Source organism: Octodon degus, unplaced genomic scaffold (assembly GCF_000260255.1).
Source record: "Octodon degus isolate 3935 unplaced genomic scaffold, OctDeg1.0 scaffold00168, whole genome shotgun sequence".
NCBI lineage: Eukaryota > Metazoa > Chordata > Mammalia > Rodentia > Octodontidae > Octodon > Octodon degus.
The window spans coordinates 4931848-4943890 of NW_004524744.1; the positions used below are offsets into that span (position 1 = coordinate 4931848).

The 12043-nt window shown below is 36.4% G+C and overlaps 1 pseudogene across 1 annotated transcript in view; it reads left to right on the plus strand.

Moving 5' to 3' along the window:
* LOC101585277 overlaps nucleotides 1-7867 on the plus strand; it is a 34723-nt pseudogene extending 26856 nt beyond the window's left edge. The window contains exon 2 of the transcript XR_002818488.1: nucleotides 7622-7867. The product of XR_002818488.1 is annotated as a vesicle-fusing ATPase pseudogene (transcript). The remainder of the gene's footprint in view (nucleotides 1-7621) is intronic.
* The last annotated feature ends 4176 nt before the right edge of the window (nucleotides 7868-12043 follow it).

Sequence of the window (12043 nt, forward strand, 5' to 3'; positions counted from 1 at the left end):
AATAGAATGATTTGTTCTAATGGTGCTTGTAAATAGGATCTCAAGTCCGCATCTTGTACAGCAATTAACCACTAAGAAGAATGTATGCAGTGTGTTAATTATTGAAACTGTCCTACCGATTTGATTTGAAACTGTCTCATTGCTATTTGTTTATCAATAAAAGTATCGCAAAAAAAATAATAGATTTCCCTCCCCCCCCAAAAAAAAAGATTTAATGCTCCTGCACTTGCTGGGTGGTTCTGTCCCCTGCACTCTCTGCATGGATTTGAGCTTCAGGATTTCACCCCAGGCCTGTACGCCAGGCCCAAGCTGAGTACGGAGGGTACAAGGTAGAGTAGTGTGGAGAGGTAGCTCTCCCCACACACTCACTGGGCCTGAGCTAGGACTGGATCTGGGGGTACCTGGAACATGGCTAAAATTTCCTTCTCAGTGGGCGGGTGGGGGAGGTGCTTTGGAGTGTTGGGTGGCATCCCAAGGGGTTGGAAGAGGGTCTCACCCACACTGCACCTGGGATGGGACTGTTAGGTTCCTCTTGTGCAGGGTGGCCAGAAGCTCTCCCACACACTCACGGGGCCTGGGCATGACTGGCTCTGGGTTTACAGAATGCGGCCTATACTTTTTTCATTACATACCAATTATTACTATAATGTCTTTCAAGTAAAGGCTTTTTTTAAAGGGTAATAAATTTAAAAAGAAAAGACACAAGAATAAAAAAAAAATGTCACAGGTCAAAAAAAAAGTAAAATAAAAATTTTGCCTCCAAAATTTAAAGACCCAATCCAAAATGTGCATGTTTCTTTCCATATTACTCTCCTTAGGCACATTCTACCTCATCAATCACTTTCCTCTGTGGCCCCATAATCTCCTTTATCAGTAAATTTGGGACACAACTGTGTTACAGGTTGTTAGAGTACTGGTTGTCCTGTGTCATGAGTCCTCTCTGATCTTGAAAGGCTAGGGTGAAAAGGTTTTCTCTCCTTGCAGCCCTTCTTTTTTTCTAAGTTTTGGTCTGAAAACTTAAGTTGTTAACACTCCACAAGAGAAGCTTAATGATATTATTACTCTACATCATAGGCAATTGAGCTTAATCTCACTATCTGTCTGAACATCAGACATCTTAAGCATAATATGGAACAGGTATTTTCAATCAAGCATTGATCTATTAAACTTTAAATCTGTATAGAATGTAAAGGAAAAAATAAAAAAAATTAAAATTTAAAAACATTTTTAAAAAATAGAAATAAACAATTACATATTTTTACACAGAAATTTAGAAAAGATAGGTCTTGTTTTATCTTGGTCTTGACTGCCCAGCAGAAAAGTATAAAAACAAAGTATAAAAAGTAAAGTATGCTGAGCTGTAAAAGGCTCAAGTCAACAACTCCTGACATTGCTGGTCCTATGGATAACCACTAGTATTATGGAATATTAGACTACATGGGATTATTTTCCTGAATTCACACACGTATAATATTTGCCTGGCAAGGGAATACCTATCTCTGACAAAACTAAAGTACAAAAGAAGGTAAAAATGAAGGAGCATTTTGTATCTGTATATGCAAAATAGTTAAGATATATATACTTCTACTTTCTCAATTCAGTGAGAAGAAAGATTTGTACTAATAGAGTTTGGACAAGATATCATATCAGCATCTTGAATTAAGAATAAGCACTGTGAAGACAACAATATACAATGTATTAATTATTGAAACCATCCTACTAATTTGTTTTGAAATTGTCTCATTGCTATTTGTTTCTCAACAAAATTAATTTAAAAAAGAAGCATAACTTTTAAAGAATACATTGTTACTCTCAATTTTTGTAATAAATAAAAGTGGAACAATGTATGAATATGAAAAAACATAAATGGGCATGCGAGATGAATATACACTTCTCAGAGGATATAATGCAAGTGGCCAACAAACACATGAAAAAAATGTTCCACAGCACTGGCTAGTAGAGAAATGCAAATTAAAACAACATTGAAATGCAATCTCACCCCAGAAAGAATGGACCTAATAGAGAAATCAACTAATAACAAATACTGGAGAGGCTTTGTGGAAAAAGGAACCCTTCTCCATTTCTGATGGGAACGCACACTGGTACAACCACTGTGGAAATCAGTGTGCAGACTCCTCAAAAAACTAGGACTAGATATCCCATTCAATCTAGCTACTCACTCTCTGAATATTTTCCCAAAAAACTGAAAGTGTCATGCCATAGTGGTGTATGTTCAGCCAAGTTTATAGCAGCACAATTTGTGATAGACAAATCTTGGAAACAACCAATATGCCCATCACTTGAGGAATGGATGAAAAAAATGTGGTATTTTTATACAATGGTGTACCACTCAGCTATAAACAAAGACAAACTCAAAGCCTGTATAGGTAAGTGCATACAAGTAGAGGCTATACTCAGACCTATATGTGTAAGTATCATATTTTCTTCCTAGTGTAAGAACCTGGAAGAATAATTAAAACCTGAAATTTATAATACATATAGCAAAATGGAAAGAGATGGAGATTAATGATTAAACAAGGAAGATGAGAGAAAGGAGAAAAGACAGGGAAAAAGGAAGGGGAGAAATCATGAAAGTATATATACAGAATAACTGAGATGATTGTACAAACAATTTTATATTAGTTTTTTTGAAAATAGAAGTTAATGTTTACAACTTTCACCTTGACTAACTCCATATGCTGATATCTTAATCTGAGCACCTACATCAAGGACAGCAATGTGTAACATAAAACCCATGGTTGAATACCTCTCATCCTGGTCTTCTAAGTGTGTACTGTTTCTAATGTTTTATCAATCATTATAATCTCTTTAAATTAAAAAAAGAAGGAAAAATAAGGTTTGTTGAAAGAAAGCATTAATATTCAATTATTTGTCCAATCTTGCATAAGTATATCTCTGAGCAATATATTTGACATTAAAAATAGATAATAGAACAGCCATTGTCAAGTAGCTATTCTTGTTTTGAAAATCTGTAACAATACCTATTTTTGCATGTTACTCTGTTTCTGCTTTCTTTCTATTTGTTTTTCTCTTCAAAATTAAATTAAATTACATTAAAACTTAAAAACAAATTTAATGATTGCCTTTTCCCCAAACCCTTGCTGAAGGTACACACGTGGGCACACAGGGATTCTCACCTTCACTAACCACAGCATCGGAGAGGAAGAGGATTTTCCAAGGCAGATAAGTGGAGCAAGGCAAGGTTCAGAAATCCTGGAAAGGGATTTAAATCAAAGTAGCAGAGATATAGAGATGAGCCTCATAAACCAAACTTTAGACAATTCTTTAAATTGAAAAATTATAATTTTTCATGTTTCTAAAAGAAACCTCAATATAGCAATTTATAGGCTTCATGGAATATAGTTCTCAGATATCAAGGAAAAGCTACAGCTCACATTCTGTGAAGATCAAAGCTTGCCATATATGTTGTGTACTTTTGTCAAGAAATACCCCTATCAGTCTTGATTAGTAATGTTTTATTAGGCGGAGGACACGGTGTGGTCTTGCATCTGAGAAACAATACAACCTAGAATGAAGTGGCAAAGGCAAGAAGCCTGATATAACTTGATAAGACCTGACTCAAAGTCTAGTACTGATTCTGGTGAGTGAACACTTAGTTTCCTACCTTTTCACTGGCCTAATGGCCTTGACCATCTAAGAGAGGTTAAGACAAAAGCTAAAGTTGCTTTCCCTCCCAGGAATTTGCCAAAGGGCCAGCCCATATCCCAGTTGTGTTTTTAAAATCATAATTTATATATTTGACTCACGTAGAATAATAAAAAGTAGAGTCATTATCATGCATATTTAATTTAAGTATCTAGTTTGACTACTTTTATTTTCCCTCCTATAGACTATTTATTTCACTAAATCAACTAAAACTAATCTGCTATTTATAGTCATGTAGACTTAATTTCAGGAGGATAATGTGGTTTTAATGTGTTAGTATCTTAATAGGGGTCAACAATACACTTGTTCCATATAATAGGGCTTGCTTAATGAGATTTTATTTTGACAATCATAAAAATAGAATATGGTACTTTTAATAGTTTGGCTATTATAAGTTAATTTGGAAGATTATGATACAATATGTGTTCACATTTCTAAAGGAAATTAGAATACTTGAAAATAATTATCTCTCTTTCACAGTTAGCACTAATAGCAGAACAGCCTTGTCTCATTTCAGGAACTTCCTATTCTGCTAATAAGATATATAGATGATACAATAAACACTAGCATTCAGTCTCTCAAGCCTAGTTTTAAACATCTGCTTCCTTCATTAGTTATTGTACATTCTTCTTAACATAGGAAAAATATAGTACTTGGCCATTCCAGAAATAGACCTATCAATCCAAAATAATCACCAGTGGAAGAATTACTCTACAGATAAGTAAAATTTATACTCTACAATTCAATAAACAGATTAGCCAATTTAGATCCTAGTGTAAATTGTGAGGACAGACCCTGTCATAAACTGTCCCCTTCTGGTCCCCAAGCACATCAAATCATAAGTTAACAAAGAGACTATATATTTGGAGATAAGATCTTTACTAAAATAATTAAAATTAAATTAAGTTACAGGATGGATCCTACCTCAGATAAGCTGAATGAATTTGTAAAAAGAGGAAGTGAGATCAGATGCCTCATCCACCTTCAGAACACACCCAGGAAAGGTCTTGTGGGGACACAGTGAAAGGCAGCCATCTGCACACCAAGAAGAGGGCCATCACCAGTAACTAAATTGGTTGGCACCTTAATCTTGGACTTCCTTAAATCTTGGCACCTTAATTGTAGACTAATATAGTCCCTGTAATGGGAAAATAAGATGTTCTTACATTAGGAAAGGGAAGATTGCCATATTAAAAGGTGCACGTACTTCTAGTGACTGCTCAAATTTGTTATTTGCTTGCTTTTTCTTCAGAAAGGTAAATCCCCTGCATGATATAACAATGAAAAACTATTTCAGTAGAAGAAATCTATTGTGGGTGTGGCGAGATGCTTGTGAAGTTTATTGTCATGGTTTGTGTCTGGATGTCCCCCACAAAGCCTTTCCAGAGCATCTTGTAAACTCTTGTTTTCATGTCCTCACCTCAGGAAACAGTTACAGTGTCTCCAACTTAACTCAGAGAGAGTCAGGGCCCCCTCTTTGTAAACATCCTCAGCTTGTGCAGGAAGTGGGCAAAGAGATAGTGTGAGTGCTACACCCACCCGCTGTGGGGTGGATAGCCTGCTTACAGTGTAAGCAAGGAAAAGAGGCTTGCTCCCCGCTTTTTGCTCTTGTTGTATGTGCTGTCTTCTTCCACCATGAAATGTTGCCTCTCTGCCATTCTGCCATGCTTTGGAGCAGCTGATTGTAGACTGAAACCCCTAAAAATGTGAGCTAAATGAATCTTTCCTTCCTTAATTTGGGTCATCAGACATTTTTGTCACAGCAATGACAGAGAAGCAATTCAGACAATTGTTCTTTTCAGGAACTTTTCCTGAACATCTGACCCCTAAATGAGCAGGTAACCCTGTGCTTATTCTCAGCATCAGCCTGACACTTATCCATGTTTCCATGACCTGCCTAGCATTGTTATCTGTGTCTCTCTGACTCCCCATACAATGTTTACAGTTAAGAAGTTTGTAAATTTTCAAATTGCACAAATTAGCAAAAGTAGTCAAAGTGTATCCAAATGAACATTAGTGTTGTCAGAGACGTGATGTCAGATTCATTTCATCTTCTCCAGTGGGATACAACAAAAATGTTCTAGAAAAAAAAGAATATTTTTTCTCCCAAGAGTCTTAGTAGGCAAAATAATTGAGAAAGAATCATTGCAGACTCACAACATAGAAATAGATGAAGTAACAAACATATGCTATCAATACCCATTCTAAAGCATACAATGTATGATGTGTGCTCTGGGGCACAGAGGCAGCCTGACCTTGCATATGGTGTATTAAGATCTCACAAAACAACACAACACAAAATCTATCAGCTCATATTTCCTCAATGCTAACTGTTCTCAGAACATCATACTTGGTGTTGTATATACCCTGCTTCATTGCTTTACTTTATTGCACTTTGCAGATACTTTATTTTTTTACAAATTGAAAGTTTGTGGTTGTCTTGCGTCCAGCAGGTCTATCAGCTTCATTGTTCCAGCATAATGTACTCATTTCATGTTTTGTGTCACATTTTGGCAATTGCTGAGCTATTTCTTTTTTTCTTCATGACATTATATCTGCCTTGTGATCTATGATCAGTAACCTTTGATGCTCCTGTTACATTCTTCTGGGGTATTATGAATCCTGCCCATATGAGATGGTGAACTTAACTAATAGATGGTATGTGTGTTCTGATGTTCATCAACCTGTTATTTCTGTTGCTCTCCTTTTTTCCACAGGGTTTTACATTTCCTGAAACACAATAATATAGAAAGTAGGTCAAGTAAGAACCCTACAGTGGCTCTAAGTGTTCAAGTGTAAGGAAGAGTTATGTGTCTCTCACTTTAAATCAAAAAGCTACAAATGATTAATCTTAGTGAAGAAGACAAGCCAAAACCCAAAGTGGACTGAAAAATAGATCTTGTATGCACAGTAGCCATCTTGCAAATGCAAGGAAAGATTCTTGACAGAATCAGAAATTCACTCCAGGGAACACATGAATGATAGACAAGAAAGCAAAAGATTTACTGCTGATAGGAGAAAGTCTTAGTAGTAAACCAGCTGCAACATTCCTTTAAGCCAAAGCCTCTTCCAGTGTCCAGAGCAAAGGCAGGTAAGGAAGCTTTGGAGAGGTTTGGGTATATCAGGGGTTTGTTCCTGAAGTTTAAGGAAAAACACCTTCTCAATAGCATGAGACTGCAGATGAAGCAGCATGGGTTGATGAAGAAAATGCAGCAAGCTATCCATAAGCACTGTATAGGTTAAACATTGAAGATGGCTGTGCTCAGCAACAGATGCAGACAAAATAGCCTTTAAGAAGATACTGCCTAGAACTTTCATAGCTGGGGAGGAGAAGTCAGTTTCTTGGTTCTTTTGTTAGGATCTAATGGAGCCAGTGACTTTAAATTGAAGAAAATATTAATTTAGCATTCTGAAAATCCTAGAATTGTGTTACATCTACTCTACTTATGCTCTATGAATGGAACAAAGTTTGGAAGACAATACATCTGCTTACCATGTAGCTTACTGAACATCCTATACCCTCCACTGAGATTTGTGCTTGTTTAAAATATTACAGTTCAGAGCCGGGGAGATGGCTCAGTGGAATAAGTGCTTCTCTGGCCAGCACAAGGGTCTGAATTCAATCCCCAGTTCTGCAAAAAAATAAAATAAAATATTACAGTTCATGGAAAGTATGTCTATAGGATATCATGTCTGCATCTTGTACAGCAATTAACCACTAGGAAGAATGTATGCAATGTGTTAATTATTGAAACTGTCCTACCAATTTGATTTGAAACTGTCTCAGTGCTATTTGTTTCTCAATAAAATTATGAAAAAATATAAAATATTACAGTTCTTGGAAAGTGTGTCTGATTATCTGAGAGTTCTTGCCAAGATGTACAATGGGAGTCCTGGTATGTTCATGCCTGCTCGTGTTGCATCCCTTCTATAGCCCATGAATCAAGCAGCAGTTTTGATTTTCCAGTCTTATTATTTAAGAAATACATTTTATAAGGCTATGGTTACCACAGACAGTGATTCCTCTGATGCATTTGGGCAAAGCAAATTTAAAACTTTCAGGACAGAATTCACCATTCCAGAAGCCATTAATAATATTTGTGATCTATGGAAGGAAGTCAAAATGCCAACATTAACGGGAGTTGGAAAGAAGCTGGTTTCAACCCTCATGAATGACTGAGGAGTTCAAGACTTCAGTGGAGAAAATAATTGATGTGCAGATATGGTAGAAGTAGAGAGTTAGCATTAGCAGGAAAGCCTGAAGATTGAACGAATTTCTACAATCTCATGATAAATTTCAACAGGTAAGTTCCTTTTCATGAATGAACAAAGAAATCAGTTACTTTAGATGAAATACATTGACTCCAACATTGAAAGATAGTCTGTTGTAGGTAATGTGCTGTCAATCAGGACCAAATGCTACAGAGAATTCTCTTATGAAATAAAAGTTCGATAGATGAGGTCAGCTTCACTGCTAACTTAAGAAATTGTCACACCTGCCCCAGCCTGCAACAGTGACCACCATGCTCAGACAGCAGCCATCTCTATACACAAAGGCAAGATCATCCACCAGCAAAAAATCACAACTTCATGAAGGCTCAGGTGATTGTTAGTGTTTTCTGAAATAAAGTGTTTTTAGTGAAAGTATACACATTTTTACATAGTGCTATTACATATTCAATAGACCCCACAATACAGTATGAATATAGCTTTTATGTGCACTGGGAAACCAACAAAATTGTGTGACTCATTTTACTGTGGCACTTTCTTTATTGCAGAAGTCTAAATCTGTACCCACTTTGTCTCCAAGGTATGGTGTATTCAGTTCTGCCAATTGCAGGGAACTAATAGTCCAATTAGAAAGAATCTACACCAAAATACAAATAGATGGCTACCACTGGCAAATAGCAATAATTCACTAGAAATTTGTTAAGTGGAGATGGTAATTTGGTAATTCTTTTCCTTTTTTTTGTTTTTTTGTTTTGTTTTGTTTTGTTTTGTTTTTGTTTTTGTTTTTGAGGAACCAGGGATTGAACTCAGGTCCTTGCGCTTGCCAGGGAAGTGCACATTCCACTGAGCCATCTCCCCGGCCCAAGATGGTAATTCTTAATTCAGTTTTTTGGGCTATCAGGAATGAGAACTAAAAGAAAAGCAAACTACTGAGGGGCTTTAGACAAATGAGGCTGATTCCCCATTGTACTACTTTTGAGATAATCTTGGACAGATAATTTACTTCTATTAATACAGTGTATCCATCTGTTAAAAGGAGTAATATTAGTGCTTTCATATGGCTGTTTACAGAATGAAGTAGAATGGTTGCTCTATGTAAAAATCTTTAACATGGTGCCGGGGAGGTAGTAAGCACTCAATAAATGTGATTTATTCTATCATATGCTTTTAAAATGCCCAATACATGAACTGATGTCTGTAGTTCTCAAACAAATGTTATTTTTCACTGTTTTTACCACATATCAAAGAAAGTTCATTAATAATAAATAATATATATGAAAACTGCATATTTAGAAATAGATGAAAAAGAGGAGAGTGAAGGAAGGGGACTACCATCTTACCTAATGTAAGAAGTAACAAATGTACCCAAAGTCAAAAGGATGGCAGCATTGTTCCCAAAGGACGCAGCTCTGAAGAGAACACTGGAATGTCAGATTCATCAGAAAATCCCCTTGGTGGCAACCTCAGAATACTTCCCACTGCCTCACCACTTCTACCAGGTCTATCCAGCATATTTTACTGCAGTGACTATGCTCCCTGCTAACTGGTTTCTCAGCCTCAACCATTTTCTTCTAGGTGTTCCTTTCCCAGATAGCGAGAGTAATTTTCTTAAGCTGTAAATCACATTATCTTGGTCCATTCAGATTACCATAACAAAAATAAACAACAAAGATGTATTATTTGCAGTTCTGGAGGTGGCAAAGGCCAAGAGGAAGACACCTTCAAGTTCAGGGTCAGGTGAGTGCCTGTTCCTCAGCCAGAGTCCCTTTTCTGAAGCCTCCTACAGCAGAAGACACAGCTCTCATGAGCTTCTTCCAGACAGGTATGAATCCCATTTCTGGGCTGCAGCCCTTCTTAGAAGGCTGTACTTCTGAATGCCACCACATTGGGAAGCAGATTTCAACATGAATTTCAAAGGGACTCACAGATGACAGTAAGATCATGTTACTTCCGTAATTAAAACCACAGGGGTGCCTAATTTCACTCAATATAAGATGCAAATCTGAAATATCCTATAAGCTAAGCACCCCTGCATCATGAACCCTTTCTTTGCTATCTGACTGCTAAAGAGATCAGGGAACCCTTTGCTTCAAGATCCTTGCACTGACCATTCCCTCTACCTGGATCTCTTGCTCCACAGACAGAACTCTGATTCTCTTCAAGCCTAAAGCTCAAAACTCAAATTATCAATGATACTCTAGAAACAAGCCTACAGACCATCACAGCACCACTGTTACCATTTCCTTGTTCCATCTTCTTCTGATTTTTTTCCATTTGTCATGTTACATTTTTGGACTGCCAAGACAAAATACCTGACACTCAAAATTAGAGCAAAAGTTGATTTTAGTTCACAGTTTGTAGAGATTTCAGTCCATAGTTGGCTGGTTCCAAGACAGGACAGCAAGCAGCAGAAGCAGCCCTTCTTTCCTTTCTATTCTATCTAGGCTACCCACCTCTTGGGTGGTGCCCTGCAGAGCTATGATAATTACAATCAGTGGACTAATTGACTAATCACCTAAGCTCAGCATCAGACACCCTAGATCCAGTGACCTCTAAAATGCCCATCTGTGATCACATGAGGTTTGGGGGAACAATTAGATATATGGAAACAACATCATAGAATGTGGTGCTCATTTAATTTACTTTATCATTATAATTATTGCTCATTTTGTATTCTCACAGTAGAATGTAACAATCTACATTCACAAAGATTTGTCTAATTTTTAAATGATTTTTTTCATAAGACTTTTTAAAAAGTTTTGGGAAATAATTGGCATTAAAAATTATTTGCTGAATGAATGAACAATGTGATATACATACTATTAAAACAAATACCACTTAATAATTATAACATATCAATGATTATATATAAATATAATATGCTAGAATAGAATTACCAATATTACCACTATTTTAATCTATTAAGCATTATAATGTATTGCTAATTTAACATAAACAGCTTAGACTCTGACACATCATGGGTTTCGTGTGCAAGACACACAATCTTGAAGTTGGTTAACTGAGTTCATCTTCCAGAGAGAATTGGTCCCTCAGCAGGCCTGGCTGCAGCATAAGGATATCAGCACTTGTGGAAACAAAGTAAGAAAAAGGATCTGAGTGGCTCTCACCATGGAGATGATCAATAAGACTACTTAGAGATGCAGTGGTTCTATCCTAATGGTCAAACCAAAGTTGTAGATTGGAATTTTGTGTGTTACTTAGCTCTAACTCATTTAGCAAGTTTGAAAAGCAAATCCATTGGTCTGTCAGATTGGATTACATGATGGATCATTAATCACTGGGCTTAAAATTTCCAGAGACCAACACATAGAAAGACTGCATTTACTGTGTGTCAAGGAAAGCAGGACTCACAAAGTCAACAAAGCTGTCACCATGATAGTGACAATGAGTGACTTCAGAGAGAAACCCAGAGGATGGATCTGATCCTGGCTGCTAGATTGCCCAGTACTGGAGGAATTTCCCTCCTTTTATATCTCTCCCAGCCCATGAGCTTCTGACCCAAACACTCAGTCCCTTTATACTGATATGCAAAGTACCTCCCATTTCTTTCCCAGTCACACTATTTATCGTTTTCAGTTTTTACCCAACGTGTAGAATACATATTTTTCAAAACAAGGTCCTATTCTCAACTCTTTGTTTCAATGATCCACAGGGGAAAGCAGGTGTTTCTTCATGTAATCAGACATAAAATGTGGATTTTTTTTTTCAGCAGTTGCTGACATATGTCTTTTTTTCCTTTAATTTTAAAGAGAAAAAAACAATAAAAACAGTACATAATTTCAAAAGAAAATGAAAGGAAATTAACAATGGTTATTACATTATATAATGTTATCTTCAAATTACAGGCTCAGATTACCAGATATAAGCAGGAAAATTGATCAAACAATGTAAGCGCTGACTGCTCCTTTCAATGAAAAAACAGAAATTAGTAGTACAATTATCTTAGCATTCCCTTCCTACTTTTTCCATTTAACCAGTCTGTATTCTCTCTTTTTCCTTTTTTAAATTTATTAATAATTTTATAGAGAAACAAAAAACAATGAGACACTTTCAAAACCGATTAGTAGGAGATTTCCAAAATTAATACACTGCATATGGTTATTTT